Genomic DNA, 19,284 nt, shown 5'->3' with positions numbered 1-19,284 from the left:
TGATTGTGGGAGCTGACAAGTCTGAAATCCGTGGGACAGGCCTTCAGGTTGGAGATGCAGATAAGAGTTGCTGACGCAATCTTCTGTTTGGATTCCACAGGGCAGTAGGCTGTAAACTCTGGCAGGGATTCTGTGTTGCAGTCTTGCGGAGAGTGCCTCTACATCAGGGAACCTTGTTTTTGTTCTTAAGGCCTTCAGTGGATTGGATGAGGCCCATTCACATTATGGTCGGCCATCTGCTCTACTCAAAGTCTACTGATTTAAATGTTAATCTCATGTAAAAAATACCTTCACAGCAACATCTGGACCAGTGTTTGACCAAGCAATTGGGCACCCTTGCCTAACCAAGTCGACGCACAAAATTAATTCTCAAAAGGAGTGTGTGGCCAAGGGCAAATACAAGAACATGGTGATCATGAAAGGTGAGTCCCAGGAAGGCTGGGAAAGCTGAGAAGTGGCTGAAGAGTCTTCTAGAGAACATGGTGGGGACACTCAAAAATTAGTGTGCAGTAGATGGATGGTGGCTTAGTTTGTTTGAGCTGTTATAACAAAATACCATAGACTTGGTGGTTTATAAACAACAGAAAGCTATTTCTCACAGTTCTGGAAGTTGGAAAGTCCAAGATCAAGGCTCTGGCAAATGTGGTGTGTGGTGAGGCCCTTCCTGGTTCATAGATGGCAGTCTTCTGGCTGTGTCCTCACGTGGTGGAAGAGGCCAGGAGCTTGCTTGAGCCTCTTTCCTCAGGACACTGATCCCACTCATGAAGGCATAGCCCTCATGACCTCATCGCTTCCCAAAGGCCCCACTTCCAAACACTGTCATGTTGGAGAATATGTTTTAACATATGAATTTTGGGAAGACACAAACATTCAGATCATAGCAGATGGGGTGTCCAGTACAGTAGGGTCAGATCACTTGTCTTTCCCCTTTATTGATGAAGGTGATGTGTCTCTAACCTGGGCTATATAAAACATAAGCATAGAAAAGAGATGTGAAGCTGAAGGCGAGAGAGCCCCCAAGCACCTTTAAATCTACAAGCGTATGGGCTGAGACCACTTGCGGCTCAGGGCACTGAAAATTCCTGGAGATGTGATCGCTGAACCCCTGTCTGAAATTTTAGAACACGGAAAGCCAGAGGCGGGTCAGAGCATTGCAAACTAGCTATTTGGCTTTTCATAAAAGGAACATACTGCATGTAAGTCCCTGGTCAATTTTTAAAAGAAATTGCAAGCCAGTGGTAGCATTTAGAAATAAAGGGTTGCAGTGAGAGAGCCAGCCTGGGGTAACGGATTTAAGATGTTCTGTGCACCTGTGCCTTGTGTGCCTCATCCTAACCCTGGGCCCAGCCTTGCCTTCCTTCACCATATCATCCACACTCGCAAGTGAGCAGAGTCAGGGGGTAAGGGGTGTGCCCAGGATCCCACAGCTGGAACTAAAAGAACTCAGGTCATTAGCAGAGCTCGTGCTCTTCCTTTTACTGTACAGCAGGGGTTGTCAAACAATGGCTGTAGGCTGAATCTGGCCCACCAGCTGTTTTTATAGGTTCTATGAGCTAAGAATGGTTTTTTACATTTTTAAATGGTTAGGGGGAAAAAACACAGAAAGGAAATTCTATTTTGTGACCTGTGAAAATGATATAAAATTCAAATTTCAGCGTCCGTCAATAAAGTTTTATGGGAACACAGCCATACCCACTAGTTTATATATTGTCTGTGGCTCCTTTTGTGCTAGAATGGTAGAGTAGACACCATGACAGAGACCCTCTGATTTTCAAAGCCTAAAACATTCTATCTACCCCTTTACAGAAGAAGTTTTCTCACCCCATCTCTTTAGCCCTTGGCCAGTACTTCTCAGGCTCCTATGTTAACAGCTACCAGAAAAAGATGATGCGGACATGTCAGAACCTGGGAACCAAGGATATGAGAAACATTTTTCATATTGGCTTGGCTTGAATTAGGTAATGCCATGGAGCATGGGAAGAGGAGGGGAGACAGGACAAGGCAGGATGCTGAAAGATCCTGGAATTTCATTTGATTCCATTCAGTCTGTTAAATGGTGGGTCTGGCTTTCAGCAGGGCATTTGTGAAGACTCTCATGATATCCCTGACCTACCAGAGAAAATGTGGATTTGATGATAACAATTAGATGTGTGTGTCATGGGCCAATCAACTTGTACCCATAGGATTTGATTAATGAATTACTGGCAACCTAGGGTCTCTAGTAATACACTGTAGGGCCATATTTTTTAGCCTGCCCTGTCTAATATTGACATCGAATGTTTATATAAAGGCACAGAGAGTATGCTTATCCACTCCAAAGTGAAATAAGGCCAAGAGCATTAGCAGTTCAAGTCAGAAGACCTGGGAGTTTCACATTAACAAGAAGATTATAAACCAAGAGCGTGAGATGATGGAAAATCAAATGCATTCCTAAGACAGAAGAGCAGTATAGTGCTGAGATCAAAAGAAATGACAGGACTTGCATTGCATTAGATAGATGTGCTGGGAGCACCGTCTCCTGTCCTAGCCTTCAAATCTTAAGATAGAACTTTGAAAGTGAGATGGCCACGGAGAAGCTTGGCCAGGGTAATTCTAAATCTGGGACTATCACATCAGAAATAGGAGAAGGCATCAGGGATGTTGGGCGTGGGGAAGAGAACTGAAATATGGCATTGTCTGGGTTGGGCTCCCCAGAAACAGACTCTGCGACAAGCATTGGGTCCAGGTGTTTTATTTGAGAAGTAAAGAGAACACAGGAAGAGGGTGGGGAAGGGAGCCAGGGCGGGGAAGCAGCTGGTAAAGGGTGTGTTATCCAGCCAGCTCCTACTGGGATTAACTGGGGCTCCACACTGTGGAGAAACTGGGAGGTGGTATAGAGCATGTTTCTCAGTCATCCCATTCAGGGCATGAGGGACTGGGACACTTGTATGTCAACACCCATCCATCACTGACTGAGGGCTATGCCCAAGGGTCTTTCCAAGGCTTCTGAGGGAGCCCAGACACAGAGATGAGGACACTGTAGTGGGAAGGCTATATCATATGGACAGGATACTAACCCATGTGCTACGGGCACCTGTCCCCAGATATCGGAAGAGCTGTTATATGGAAGTAAATCTTGGGTGAAGAGAAATGAGCCTTTTCTAACTTTGTGGCTCCATGAATTGATGGCTTCACAAGGTGATGTGAATTCCAGCAGCACAGCCTGAGGCAGATCTCGGATATGCCATGGGGGGATTCTGGCTTCAAGGGAAATGTTGAAAAGGATGGCATGCCATCCCTTTACGGGCCAAGATGCTCCCATTTTATGAATGAAATTCTTCTGGGATATAGAGGTAGTGAGTGGAAAGCTCGGTGGTGAAGGCGAGGGTCTGGAGGAGGAAGGCCACCACTGGTCATCCCCAGCCCACAAACTATACCACATACTCCATCCAACCTCAGTGGAGACCAGCCCTGGATAAGTGATGGGGGCTGCCAGCCAATTCTAGTCCAGGACTTTGATCCCCCGACTCCCAGCATTAGCATCGCTGAGCAAAATTGAAGGGCACTTAAAATAAAGCCTGGGTTCAAAAACATCCCCTTGGGCAAAAACATCAATGCGAGACATTGCGGATCCTGCTTGTTCACCAGCCCAGCAGCCCCACAGCTTCGTTGCAGAGGCCTTTAGGCTCCGTGGCTCTGTGCCCCCTTTGAGCGTTCCCTCCCAGACCCTCCGCGTGGGAGCTCAGCAGCTCACGACAGAGGCAGCTCATTATTTTGCTGCAGTTGACTTGAAATCTGAAATCAATCGGGTATCAAATATTCAGTCCTCGGTTTGATACTGTTTTTCAAAGGTGCAATAAGGTTCAGAAATGACACCACATTTCCTAATTATGAAATTCTGTCGTTGCTGTTCAGTCTAGAATGACTTGGCTGCAGGGTTTTTTTCTTTCTTTCTTTTTTTTTGGGGGGGTTTAGCATACAGTACGATTATTTTAAAATTGCTTTGGAAGAATGTATTTCATCAGCAAACTATGAGCATGCTTATTACCGAAGTTTGGAGGCAATTTGAGAGGAAGGATAAATTAGCACAGACTCTGGGGGCCTCGAAGCGTGCCCTCCTTCATCCTCCCTGCTCCTTCTCCCCGGAGCTCAGGAAAGCTTTCACTCTTGGCGCCTCTACACTCCTGCCTGCCTCACTCACATCTACCAGTTAAGGTCATTAATGATTTGGGGATGGGGATGGGCTAATGGGGAAATTCCTGCTTCCCATGAGAACCACAGCACTGCTGAGAGGAAGGATGGAGAAGGGCAAGAAGTTAGTCCAAGAGCTCCCTACAAATCTGGAATCCTGAAAGCCAGTGTGAAGAGGAGCTGCTGTAGATAGCAGAGCCTGTGGGAAACCAAAGGCTTTGCTTGCTCAGGGACACAGATGCCTTCGAGAGAAGTGGGACTATTAAGTGAGCTGCCAACATTTAAACAGTGGTCAGATGCTGGGTGCAGTGGCTCACACCTGTAACCTCAGCACTTTGGGAGGCAGAGGCGGGGGTCACTTGAGGTCAGGAGTTTGAGACCAGCCTGGGCAACATAGTGAGACCCCATCTCTACACAAAGTTTAAAAATTAGCCAGGCATGGTGGCATAGACCTGTGGTCCCAACTACTTGAGAGGCCGAGGCAGGAGGATGGCTTGAGCCTGGGAGGTCGAGATTTCACTGAGCCATGATGGTGTCATTGTACTCCAGCCTGGGTGACAGAGTGAGACCCTGTTTCCAAAAAAAAAAAAAATCATAGAAGGTGGTTTATAAACAATAGAAATTTATTTCTCACAGCTCTGGGGGCTGGCAGTCCAAGATCAAGGCACCAGCAGATTCAGTGTCTGGTGAGGGCTGCTTTCTGGTTCACAGCAACCTCTCCCACTGTGCCATTCCATGGTAGAAGCGGTGAGGGGCCTCTCTGGGGTCTCTTTTATAAGGGCAGTAATCCCATTCATGAGGGCTCTAATCACCTCCCAAAGGGCCCACCGCCAAATACCACCACGGTGGGAATTAGGTTTCAGTGTTTGAATGCTGGAGGACATGAACATTCAGTCTTTGGCAGGAGTGAATTACTGACAACAGCATGGTGAATCTCAGAAATGCTACATTTAACACAAGAAGCCAAACAAGGCCATGCTATATGAGTCCATTGATATTACCGTTCTAGAATAGGTGAAACTCATCTGCGGTAAACACATCAGAAACATGGTTGCCTCTGGTGAGGAGAAGATTGACTGGAAGAGGGCACGAGGGAACCCTGTGTGGGAATGGAAAGGTTCTGTATCCTGATCAGGGTGCTGCTCCATGGGTGTATATGTTTGTCAAAACAAATTGAACTGTATGCTTTAAAAAAGAATCATGGTGGCCGGACGCAGTGGCTCAAGCCTGTAATCCCAGCACTCTGGGAGGCCGAGGCGAATAGATCACGAGGCCAGGCGATCGAGACCATCCTGGCTAACACGGTGAAGCCCCGTCTCTACTGAAAAGACAAAAAATTAGCCAGGCATTGTGGCGGGCGCCTGTACTCCCAGCTACTTGGGAGGCTGAGGCAGGAGAATGGCGTGAACCCGGGAGGCGGAGCTTGCAGTGAGCTGAGATCCGGCCACTGCACTCCAGCCTGGGTGACAGAATGAGACTCCATCTCAAAAAAAAAAAAAAAAAAAAGGTATCATGGTGACTTACCACTGCCATAGATGAATGTAGATAGAAACTCATGGCCAATCGTAGCCACATGCAAGCCTGCAGGTGACTCAGCTCCATAGGATGGCACCACCTCAAGGATTTACCCTTTATCTCTGCTAAGAAACTGAGTCACTGCAGCCTCCTCTTCTTGCTTAGGGGCCTGCCCTCTTATCCTAGCCACAAGCGAAATGTCTAAATACTGCTCCACTCTCAGGGGAGGCAGCCTTGTTTTCTGAGTAATATATTCAACCTAGAGCCCACACCATTCATATCTTGGCGAGAAAGTGACTGGCAGGGATTGCATTAAGTCAAGTGCTAGAGGACAGAGGCTGATGACACGTGTGTGCCTCCTGGGGCTGGTGTGAAGGGAGCTACCTCATTCGTATGAGATGATAGTTCCTAAGGAACTTTTTCTTCTTCTTTCTGTCTTTCCTTCCTTCCTTCTTTTTTTTTCTCAGTGGCGGAGACCTCTTCACATTGACAAATTATGAATATGCAGAAAAGATGGTAGGAGACCACTCTGCGTCTCTGAACTGAGGCCAGTTTAATTCCTAGGACTCTAGTCACTGGTACTTTTCCTGCATTTTCAGCAGCACCTGAAATAGATTTTGCTTCATATGAAATGCAAAACACTGCAGAGTAGAAAGCTCACCCCGGTCTCTGATCCAGGCGAGTGTTCTCAAGCCTGGTGTTCATATTTTTTTCTCTCTTTCTTCAAAATACTGCCTTGCTAAGCCCACAGATGGGGATCATAGGATAAGTAGATGCATAATATATTACCCAAAATATTCCACCAGGCATCTTCTCTTACAGGTCAGGAGGACTTGCAAATGGAGCCTTCTAGGTCACCGCATTTCCATCTGAAGGAAAGTCTCCCTCATAATTAAGATTATGTCAGCATTTCCATTACGGAACCCAGTGGTAAAATCCACTCTGAAGTGCAGCTTGGTTTTAAAGCTCTTGGTCTTGGAGAGAACTCTTTATCTCTCTGACAATGGATTGCCTCACTTTTTACCTTGGAAACTAGGGAAAGAAAAATGCACAGTAAGTCAGAAGTAGGGGTCTATGCTGCCCTGCGAAGCCTCCAGTGGCCCTGACTATTGGTCAAGGAGTTGGGAAGAGGAGGTGCGGGGGCCCCTGCGGTCTCCTGGATGGCAGACCAGTGAGGCAGCAGGAGCCTCTGCATCCCAGCCGGGGTTCCCCGGGCTCTCCCCTGCTGATCCTCTCTATCAGAATCACCTGGGCAGAGCCTGTTCTCAATACAGATTCTTGCCCTCCTGTGGCACCGTTTACTTGCCCCACCCAATCAGAATATCTGGGGCGGGGCCTGGGAATCTGCATTTCCTAACTACATTTCCCAGAAGATTCCTTTTCCCAGGAAACCTGAAGTTGCACGGTGTACACTTTGCTGTATTGTTGCTGGTGACCTTGGCCAAATCTCTTCACCTCATTATTATGCCTTATTTATAAAATAACGCTAACATGTATTGAGTGCTTACCATGTGTCAAGCATGTTCTCAGGATCTCATGAATTAACTCACCTAATTCTCAAAGCAGCCCTATGAGGTGGACACTATAATTATCTACACAGAGAGGTTGAATAAGTTGCCCAAATCACACAGCTAGTAGAGCCATAGCGTGGGCTTTGAAGCCAGCGCCTGGTTCTGCCGTGCCATGCTGCCTTTTGGAGGATAATTATAGTTCTCGCTGTCCTGGGTTGTGAAGGGGCAAATGAAGTGGGAGATGTAAAGCTGCTTTGTGGCCTGCGTGGTTATTTTTATGGTATTTTTATCTTAGGTTCTCTTTATCCAGTTCCCTATTTAAGACTGTCTTGGTCCTTCCCAATCTCCTCTTTTATCCTCTCTTCCCCCTTCCTGGTCCCACGCAAATCTTTGATTTGTGAACAACTAATCTCACTGGCTAATTTACACTCAAGTGTTCATAAGTGATGATAGCCTAATGCGATTGTTTTTCTCAGATAACACCCTTTCATTTTAGCTGAAGTTTTAACTCAGCATTTCCTAATCTGTGGACACCAGGGACCCCTTTGCTATCTTCCCCCTTACCAACCCTGCACTCCATGAGCTGTTTCTGAAAGAAGCAAACTTCGTTAACTAATTAGGAATCTATTCCATATATACATCTTTATATTTTGTAAAATGGAAGATAATCCACGGGTATTATTTCTGGGGCTTTTCTGAAATCTTGAAAACTCCAGGAGACGTCCTCCTCATTACCATCTTAATGGGTCGCCAAGTGTCTGGGGACCTCTTAGAGGAAGCCATTTTCAAAGTCTGTTGTTTGTGGTTGTGGGGGGTATGAGTTGGTGACATGAGGTGTCCTGCCCTGGCTTGGGGTCAGGCTGGTCCAGCTTTCCAGGACTTTCTTCCCTAAGGGGTTGCTGAGAGGACGGACTGCTCACGGACAGCCGCTGAGGTGCAGAACCCACCGGCGGGGGACAGGGTCACTGCCACCTGCCACCCATGAACGAAGACGTGGCTGGAAGTTGCTGTGAAAGGTGAACATATTTGCACGAGAGTCATACTGTCCTTTTCCCCTCCGTGAAACTGGTCTTGTTCTCTGTTTTATTAATTTATTTATCCTCTGTGCTCAGTATGTGCATCTGTCACGCAGCAGTGGCTGAAAAAGTGCTGGGTGCGGGATGACTTGGTGGCCTGTGGAGTGGCCTGTGTCACCTCCTCCTCTCCCCATCATCCATGCTCCTCCAGTCATACTGGCCTCCTGTGGTTCCTTGAATGCAGCAGCCACTTTCCTGCCATGGGCCTTTAGCTGGCCTCCCTTTCCTAGGGTTTTGGTACTGGAAGCCTGACATCCTAGGAAGCCCTTCAGTCCTGGGAAGGCAGAGGCAGTTGGTCACCCTGCATGTCTCCAGAACACTTTCCTCCAAGACACCAACCAGCAAACTCCACCCCATCAGGCCTTTTGCCAAGTCTTCCCTTCTCAGTGAGGCTCACTGCATCCATCCTTAACACTCCCCACCCCCTGTTTTGCTTATTTATTGTTTTAATAACGTTTGCCACCTTCTTGCGTACTTTGTTCTTTATATATTTATTGCTTATTGTTTATCTGTTGCCACTAGAATTAAGTACCATGAGGGCAGGGATATGTGTCTTTTTTGTTTCCTGATTTATCCCAAATGCCTAGGACAGTGCCTGGCATGTAGTAGATAATAAACATAGGATGGATGGATGAATGACAGTTCATATATTCTGTGCAAATTTTACTAGATATTATCGGTGGGTTGGGGGATTTAAAAAAGCATGAAATATATAGTCCCTGCCTTTACACAATGCATAATTTAGCAGCAGAAATATAGTGAGGAGAGGCAGCCAAACCTTTGCCATCTGAAAAAGATTCATGACCCACCTTGGTTGGATCTCAACAGTATTATATGCCTGATTCCACATCTCTGTCTCCAGCTCTGTGTTCAAGCTTCAGCCCCATCCACCACTGCCTACCAACTTCTTCCTCGTCCCATAGTCCAACAGAATGAACCACCAGCAGTTCCTAACACGCACTGCTTCCTGTTTCCGCTGTTTCATTGATCACACTACCACCTGGCTAGTCAAGCTAGAAATCTACTTTTTTCTCACCTCTCATATTCACCAAGTCTTATTAATTCTAGCCCCGAAATGTTTCTGAAATGCACTTTCACTCTATACCAACAACCAACCACTCCCCACCCCCTGCCCAGTCCAGGTTCTGTTCAACAGCCTCCCAAGTCTTCTGGCTTCCAGCCTGGTCCCCTCAGCTCAGGGTCCACGCAGCTGTCATTCTTTCTCTATTGAACGTCCAACACAGGCCAAGCCTAGCGATGGATGCTAGGGATACAGCAGTGCAGAAGACAGACAAGGCCCCTATTCTCCATACTTCAGTGGGATCCACATTAATAAATTGTACACTGGCCCTCTCTGGCTTAGAACCTTCAAACCTCATCCTCATTATCATTAACCTGTTTGGGTAATGAATCTTTTTTAGAATATGATGAAAGCTAAATTTATGCGCAAAACTTTCCTTACAATGTCAGGGGAGAGTACAGTGGACTTGGAAGGCAACAGACTTCAAGAATCCTTGACTGCAAGGTCAAGTTTCCCCCTTTTGTAAAATATACACAGCCATCATGGCTGGACCTGTCATCCCCCTCCCCACTTTGCCTCTGGTCATGCCCACCTGTCCCACTCTTTGGTGTCCCAGCAACATGGGACTTCCTGAAGTTCCCCACATGGATTATCCATCCATCCAGTGACCACTAATTAAGAATATATATATATATATATATATATATATATGTATTTCTGAGACAGAGTCTTGTTCTGTCACCTGGGCTGGAGTACAGTGGCATGATCTCAGCTCACTGCAACCTCTGCCTCCCAGGTTCAGGTGATTTTCCTGCTTCAGCCTCCCAAGCAGCTGGGATTAAAAGTGCCCGCCACTATGCCTGGCTAATTTTGTATTTTTAGTAGAGACAGGGTTTCACCATGTTGGCCAGGCTGGTCTCAAACTCCTGACCTCATGATCCACCTACCTTGCCCTCCCAAAGTGCTGGGACTACAGGCATGAGCAATCACGCCCAGCCAAGAACATAAACCTTTAGATTCTGAGTCACCAGAAGCACAGAGGCAAAAAAATAATATGACAACTGCCCATCTGGACTTTACATTCTGACTCCATAGCTTTCTCTTGCTCAGGCTGTCCCTTCTCCTGGCACCCCTGGTGTCATTTCCTTCCCTGTTAACTGACCAGTGTCCACTTTCAAGTTCAATTCGGGCATCCATCTTCCTGGAAGACTTTTCTCGATGTAACTTCCCTGTTCATGTTGGCTTTGTATTGAATTCCCTCTTTGGGTTCCCATATTTCCTTGTCAATATCTGTTTCTCTGCCCTTAATACATGCATTATAATTATCTGTTTATGCAGCTATTTCTTGCACTAAACTAGGAGCTTTTAAAAGACAGTTTTATTCTTGACTGTTTATCCTCAGTGCCTTACATCAATAAATATTTATTGAAAGAATGAGTAAATGAATACGAAGGATGAATAAGGCTAGAAAGGCTGGATCATGTCTCACCAAAGGACAGCCCTGAATGCTTACCTATCAGTTCTGTTCTTTCCTGCGTTGTGTCTTCGTTGGGGCAGCTATAACAAATTACAAATCGACTTGGTGGCTTAAACAGCAAGCATTTATTTCTCATGGTTCCAGAGGCTGCAAGTCTGACATCAGGGTGCCAGATGTTCGGGTGCTTGGTGAGGGCTCTCTTCCTGGTTTGCAGACAGTTATCCTCTTGGTATATCCTCACATGGCAGAGAAAGCGAGAGCGAGAGAGCGTGCTCGTGCACACTCTGGTCTCTTTATCCCCTTATAAGGACACCAATTCAATTGTTGGGGCTCTATTCTCATGACCTCATCTAAACCTAACTACTTCCCAAAGGCTCTATCTCCAAATACCATTGCATTGAGGATCAGGGCTTCAACACACAAATCTCAAACATTCGGTCCATGGAAGAGCTTTTGGAAGTGTTGGGCAAAGGATGACAGGTTAAAGTGAGTCTTTGTGACCACAAATCTGGCAATGGCTTCCAGGACAGGTTGGAGGGTGGGAGAGGACCTCTGCCCATGGCGGGTTATAAGCATGAGTTTCACCAGCATAATGAGAGGCATGTGGGGAGGGTGGGAAGGACTGGTGGAAAGACCTGGGCCCCAGCCCTGCCACCGTGGAGCTGTTCGATATTTAGTGGGCACTTCCCTTTCCTGGCCTTAGTTTTTTGACCTGTTAAATGAGGAGCTGTATTAGATATATTCTGGGACCCTGTTTTATATTTTTATGTCCTTCCTGCTTGATATTGCTTCTGTGCTGCAGGCCTGAATCTGCAGTTTCTTTAAGAGCCAGAGATTTAGCGGGCTGGTGCTAGAAATGGCCCCTGGAGGCCACCATAGCACCTCGTGCCTTGCTTAATTTGGATGCCTGGATAGATAACTCCAACTTGGATGGCATCCGAGGGTATTTCAGGGTTGATAGGGATCTCAGATGTCACCAGGGCTTTGAATGCCACATAATTAGGCCCCAAGCGGCAGCTGGCTACATCTCCAGCCCCTTTGTCCCATGTCGACGTGGCTCCAGTTCCCTCATTTTCTCTTGGTTTCAGAAGCGGCTGCTGCCTGTGATCTTGCTGTGGGGGATCAGTCCCTTATCAGAGCTGGACAAGGCTCCCCTTAGAAGGAACCTGTGAGGGTGGGTGGGGCCCGCGTGTGTCCACTCCTGCCCCTCACACTGGCTACTGCTTTACACCAGACCTCAAATCCCCAAAGGAGGGCAGAATGGGAGGGAAATGGCGTCTCCCACGGTGCACCACGACCCCACACCCACACATGGGGGCCTCTGGGCTGTCATCCCAGGGCCTCACCGTGACTTTGACAGGCAGCTGTTTCCTCTTCCCTCGAGAAATGAAGGACTTGGGCCACAGAGGGGTTGAGCAACTGCCCCAAATCTTTGAGCCAGGCTCTTTACCGCTGGGGTTTGTGCGCGCTGTAACCACCCAGGTGTAGAGAACTAGCACCTTGAGGCCACAGTTCGCTCGCCCTGGGACTTTTTATTACTGCAGAAGAAGGAAGGAAACTTGGAATCCAAGAAGTGGGTGTGAGTTCTGGCTCTACCAGTTCCTGTGTGACCTTGCTAATTACACCTCTTTCATTTGCCCTATCTGTTGCTAAGCTAAACTCGATTGGCCTGAGGATGCCTGCATACCTTGAATCCTTATGTAAAGAACTGCAACCTAACTTAGTACAGGAACTTACTGAAAAAAGCCTAACAGGAGTGTATTTAGGAGCCGAGCTTCAGTCCATCACAGGTGGGCAACTCATCAGGCCATGTTCAAATAAGGCCAACGCCGAGCCCTCACCAACGGTGGTCTCTGTACCTCCCATGGATGCTGCCCGCCCACCCTGCCGAGCCAAGCTCTCTGAACTGCTTCTGGTTCTGAGGTCTGCATCACTGGCGAATCTTTCTTTGCTCAATTAAACTCTGTTAAATTTAATTTATCTAAAGATTGTCTTTTAACACTGTAAAATGGGGTGGGGGCTTCACCTACTGTGCGGACTCGTGAGGAAGAACTGGGATACTATACATGCTAATTCTCCTGACTCTGATCTCCGGTGGTGATTTGTGGAGGGCGGGAGGGCAGATGGTCAGCAGGTCTCCCCTTGACTGTCGGAACTGCACTTGCATCCTGGGGGCTATCCTGTCCCCCAGGCCCATGCGTGACCCCTCAGAGCGGTCTTCACAGCAAGGGGTGACAGGAACCCAAGGGAAATGCGACTCCAGGCTTCCCAGAAAGTACAAGGCCACTGTAGGAGGAAGAGGGGAGGGTGTCCCCAGGGCACCCTTTGGCCCTGCCTTTGGGAGTACTCTAGTGTTACAGGAACTGGGGCTGCAAGGCCTCAGGGTTTCAGGGCAGGGGATGGTGAGAGTGGTGGGAGGCATGCTGGAAGACAGTGGCCTTGGGACTGAAGCCCAGCCCTGGCACTGGCTGGCCGTGATAACGTGGGCAATGTGCTGGCCTTCTCTGCACCCGAGTCTGCATCTCTGACTTTCTCAGTGTACCCTACAGGCTGTTATACAGATTTAAAAGCAGGGGAAGAGAAGCTCAAGGGTGCATAAAAATACTGAGGTCATGAAGTGTTTTAAAAAATGAGGTTGCTGGTTCAACATGAATTTCTTTTTCTGATTTGTGAATTTATTGATACGAGAAGTCTTACAAAGTACAGACATAAATTGTATTTTGGTCTAATTGAATGAGTAACTTTTGTTTCAAAGACTAACAGCGCTTGGAATTTTGCTAAAAAAAAAAAAAAAAAAAAAACTAGGCTATTTGATCACTGTCGATAAGGAATCCTTTTTATTCTTTTTTCCTAGTGTCCATTGCAGGAGGACCTTGGTAGAGATCATGGCCAAAGCAGCCGGGAAAAACAAAACCTTCCTTGTCTCTTACTGCTATTTTGAACATGCCCACAGAAAGTACTTTTACCTGTTGACTCTTACTCCCCAACAAGGACAAACACCTTCTCTCCCACACGCCTTTTTCTTTCCATTTTCAATATTTATTCTCTCCAAGATGCCCTTTTCTGGAAACCAAAATGAGTATTTACTTGATTATAAATAATGACACAGTCCATGGTCTGGGGCTAACACAGCACACCAATTCAGACTTGATGTTTCCTTATTATTTATGGTGCTATCAGCACAGCTTCTCAGTTCAATCCTGGTCTTAAATCAGGGATCCCATCACAGAACCTAATGTGAGAGAAAATCAGATGTACCAGGAGCCTCCTTTATTTTTCCTCCCTGGCTTGTCAAGCAGTCAGAAAATGGAGACTCGACATTAAAAGGTATGTGCTGAATAACTGTGTCTGGTTGCTAATGATACTGTGATGTGGCAAAACAGCAGCTACTGCTGAGGCTCCTCTGAGCAGATCTGTATTCTAGAGGAGTCAGACCCAACTCCTTTGTCTAATAAGACATTTAGCATTTAGAACGTACAGCCAGAGCACCTGAAGGCATTTACATTTTATTGGAGTCTTATGGGAAATACAAAAGGGTCAGGGAATTAGGAGAGTCGTATGAGCTTTGAGGTTGACTCAGTTGTTAAAATTCACTGGGGACATTGCTCAGAGTACCTGGATGTGGTATGACTCTGGCCCCTGACGAGGTGCGTCTGGGTCAGGTGGGTGTTCTCTCATTGAACACACACAACTACTGAGTGCCAACTACAGACCAGGCATTGGGCTGCATTCTGGAGTCAGATGGCAGGAGTCACAACCCCTTGGTCCCTGCCTTAATGAAGCCTATATCCTCTCAAGAGACATGGGCAAACAAATAATTGCAGTTTCTTGGTAGAGCTTCTTCAAGGCTCCCTTCGAGGGAAACTGGATGGCTTTGGGGGTTATTTGGACTGTGGACTTTGGAGTGTTAGTTCTGAGACATGTTCCTGAGTCTTCCCTTCTAACCTCTACCTCTTAGGAAGTAGTGGTAACCCCAAGTTTCCAAGAGAGTGACTTTCAAGGGTCCCCTTTGTTCATTTCCTTGCAATAATTAACTAAAGGGCCAGGAAAGCTATTTCAGTGAAAGAAAGAGGGCATTAGGTGAGATCCTGGATAAGGTCTTATGATGCAAAGATAGGTATGTCCCCCTGGCCCCCTACAACCAGCAGGGAGGCAGCATGGTACAATGGAAATGCCCTGTACCTTTTCCTGTCTGCCACTTGCCAGGCATGGGATCAGCAACATGCTGGTAAACTGGTTCTCAGAGGGGGATACGAAAGCCCTGATTTGTAATGTTTTCCAATTTCCATGGCGTAAATACTCCCATCATGGCCAATTTAAAGCTGTCAATGGCTTAAAAACTAGCTTGGAAAATTCCTGAAAATTTAAGAGGCTCTGGTGAGCCGCAGAAGCTGGCTTCAGCGCACCATTGCCTGGGACCCAGTTTCTCCCTCATTTCCCCAGAGGTAACCATTTCTGACCTGGCGTCTCCAGGGCTGTGGTAAATATGGGGGTGAAGTCGGTCTTTTGACTGTCACAGTGGTGGCGCACAGGAGGGTCTCAGTAAACCTTGGTTCCCTGAACTCTTCTCCACTCCAGAAACAGCAAAGTGGTGTATGTATCACCACTCACTCATTTATTCATTAATTCATTCAACATTTATTGAGCACCTAGTAGTTTCCAGATAAGTAGACTCAGACATGAGCCTTGCCTAAGACCCCTCTACAGATCAGTTGAGGAGACAGGGTAATAGATCAGAGCCATGGCTGGGGGCTCAATCTTTAGTGCTATGAACTAGCTGTGTAGAGGTCATCCTAGAAACAAAAAGAAGGGGCAAAGAGGAGTGGGAAATCAAGGAAGGCTCCCTGGAGGAAGGGACATGTATTGAGTTCTGAAGAGTGCGGTGGTTGAAGAGGGGGAGAAAGTTACATTAAACTAGGGTAGACTTGTGATTTTTTTTCATTACTGCTCCCCTAAGGAGCCTTTTTAGACATCTTTTTCCCTAATCATTTCCTCCCTGCCCACCATGAAAATTTTAAAATATGCTGCATACTTATGTACTGCATGTATGTTTGTGCTTTTTTACACAAAAATGTAAGATTTGTTACTCCCCCAGAACCAAGGGGGCACTATTGCCCCTTGTTGAGGATGTATGCTGTAGGCAAACAATCCCAAGGGGGCAGAAACCACAACTCTTCTTGCTAGCCATTAAACACATAACAAGCCGTTGATAATTCTTTGCAAAATAAATGAATACATAAACAAATGTCACTGCCAGTAGAATAAGTAGTTCAAGAAGCGGGATAGGGAATAAAATTGCACAGGGTGAATGAGGAAACACAGCACTTTGTTCCCATTTACAAATAAGGAAACAGAGACTCGGTAAATGATAGGGTCAGAGGCGTAAGTTGGGTCTGGTTGGCAGGTCCTGAGCAGCCAGGCTGAGATGTCACATCTCAGGCGCTGTACGAGATTCTTAATCCCCCAGCTCACAAGGAGGCGCAAGTATCATGTGACTTTCAGGTCTCTTTGTTGCTCCCCCTGAACGATGTGCCAAGAGGGTCTGTGTTCCTCAAGGCGGAGATGAACAACCACTGGCTAACTCATTACGCTCCAAAGTTTGAATGAAAGAGCTCCAATTACCAAGCTCTCTGCCTTTGGCACTTGAGAATCCATCTCAATTTCCCCCTTTCTTTCTGAAGCGACAGTGATTAAGGATTCATTCTGCACATAAAACAAGTGATCAATGGCTTCTGGCAGTTGCCATTGTCTCTCTCTCCCCCCATCAGTAGACAATGTATCTTGGGGAGCTGCCGGGGCTTGAGAAAAATGAGTTTGCCAGACACAGTTCTATTTTGATTTAGATCACAAATAGCTCAGCTCAGTTTTTACATTGATAACACGGAGATGGGTTCCATTTCCTGAGCTGTGTAATCCGAGTAAGTCCATCCCTGTTGAGGGAGAGAGGGAGAGAGGAAGAGAGACGGATCTTTTTGTGTGAGTTGTAATACACTGGACCCGGATTTTTATGTCAGGCTGACTCACAAGGCACCGCAGTCTAACTGGCATGGCCCCTTTCTTGGAACCTTTGAGATAGGTGGGGTCTGGTCTCTGTGGGGTCACCAAGTGTGGGGCTGTGGTTCTTCCTTTGCTCACCCAAACCAGTCCTCACTGGAGGTCAGTGCAAGGCACCTGCCCTGGAGGGGAGGGGTAGAGAAACTGTTGGCCTGTGGTTGTAACATCCAAGGGGCTTGGCGTGGGGCGGGGGCAGGTAAGTCAGAAAGAGCAAGTTGGTGAAAAAGGAGACGAACCTCTATTATCTTTCTTTTTTCTCTCTCTTTCTTTTTTTCACTTTTTTTTTTTTTTTTTTTTTTTTTTTTTTTTTGAGGTGGAGTCTTGCTCTGTCACCCTGGCTGGAATGCAGTGGAGCAATCTCAGCTCACTGCCATCTCCACCTCCCAGGTTCAAGCAATTTTCCTGCCTCAGCCTCCCAGGTAGCTGGGCCTACAGGCATGCACCACCACACCGGGCTAATTTTGGTATTTTCAGTAGAGATGTGGTTTCACTGTGTTGGCCAGGCTCAAGAGAGCCACCCACCTTGTCCTCCCAAAGTGCTGGGATTACAGGCATGAGCCACTGCACCTGGCCAAACTTCCATTCTCTTTCATGGGAGATATTTTAGATAAATAGACAGATATGTGAAAGTAAGTAATTCAGAACCTAAGCTGTTGGAACTCTAAATAAATTTGAGCCTTACAGGAATAATTTTGGGCCTGAGGCACGTGACAGGCAGCTGTAAGTTAGGCAGCTGTAATCTTTGTTTTTTTCTCATTATGGATTAAGGTTTCCTCCTTACCTGTGTTGTTTTGTATTAATTAAAATGGTAAATGGCTGAAGGATGCCAGGGAAGACCCCTTTCCTCTTACTGTTGACTTTCATTCTAGATTAACTTCCCTCCTACCTTTCTCATACAAGACTTCACGGCTATCATGTTATCTTAAAAGGGAATGTTAAATACAGTCTTTTAAGTTGAAAAAGAAAAACCAGCTGTAAAGAAAACCTATAGGGAAAAGAAAACAGACTATAACCAACTAATTTGTTGTAATTCTCGAACCAGCCTTGTATTGAAAATGTAATCCTGTTAAATTTCTTTGTTTTCTGCCTATATAAGCAAGAACTTAACTTTTAACTTCAGAGCACTGACCCCATTTCTCTGGAGTCTTTCTCTCCTGGATGGCCATTCCCAGCTATTTGCTTAAATGCACTCTTAAAAACTGGATTCCAACCCGTTTGATTATTTCAGGCTGGCATACTGATTGATACATAGATATCATCCTTTCAAGAGGAAGGATGGCTGCTTGAGGAGAGGAGAGTCAACCTCCTACCCTACTCCCTCCCAAAATTACCTCCCTCTGTCTCCTTTCTCCTGAAGGGGAATAAATACTGAATTTGAACCCAAGGAACCAGGTTTAGGAGCAGGAGCCAGTCACAGGAACAAAGGGTTTTTCTGTGGGATCAGTGCCTATCATCCAGAAATATACAACCCTGAACACCCTAGTCCCGAATGTTGACATCCTGAGAGATCAAAATCTCTACAATCGAAACCCCTAACATCTAAAATCCTAAAAATCACAACCCTGACAGATTAAAACCCTGCATGTGAAATCCTGAAACCTGAATTCTGGGGAAGGCGTTCGTGTCCTCTCAGTTATAAGCAGGATAGTCGCATCATGTTAGAGGCATCATGTTAGGTGGGACTATTACCTTGTTACTGTCTTCATTTTGAAGTATGGTTTAAGGAAATGCATACGGTGCCAAATTGACAAGGGGTAGATTTGTGGACTTAATTTTAGGTGTCGACTTGACTGGATTAAGGAATACCTCAAAAGCTGGTAAAGCATTATTTGGGGAGTGTCTGTGAGGGTGTTCCCAGGGGACATTAGTGTGTGAGTCTGCTGGACTAGGTGGGGAATATCTGTCTTCATTGTTGATGGGCACCACCCAATCAGCTAGGAACTCAGAGAAAATACAGAAGGGAAATTGGTCTTTCTGTAAGATCTGGCACAGAGTTTCCTTCTGCTGTTTTGAGCATCAGAAATTTGACTCCACTAAAGTGAATTATCACGATGTTGACTTTATGTGTAAATCTTGGTTGTGTACGTTAGAAGTGTTGAAACTTCTTCAGTAAATGAAGAGATATCCTTTCTTTACATCTGCATTTGTGAAAAAGAAAATTTCTCAAGATCTCAGCTCTTTGGACCATTGCATATGTGGTGGTGACCCACCGTGTTTGATCCGTCTCGTCAAAGGACTTAGATTGCCTGTCATGGAATTTCAGATGACTGCAGTTATAAAGCTGGGTGCACACAATTACCAACTATACCGATATGTGCTTATACATTTTTCTTTTTGTCCTACTTTATGAATACGGGTTGTCGGCTCATAACCCCTATACCCATGTGATGGTTGCTAATACACCTGAATGTGTATGCTTGCAAAAATATGTGTGTTGTCGTTTTTTATCTTACTGTGTAA

The sequence above is a fragment of the Macaca thibetana genome, chromosome 7 (genome assembly GCF_024542745.1).
Source record: "Macaca thibetana thibetana isolate TM-01 chromosome 7, ASM2454274v1, whole genome shotgun sequence".
NCBI lineage: Eukaryota > Metazoa > Chordata > Mammalia > Primates > Cercopithecidae > Macaca > Macaca thibetana.
Note: the sequence above shows the minus strand (reverse complement) of the source record.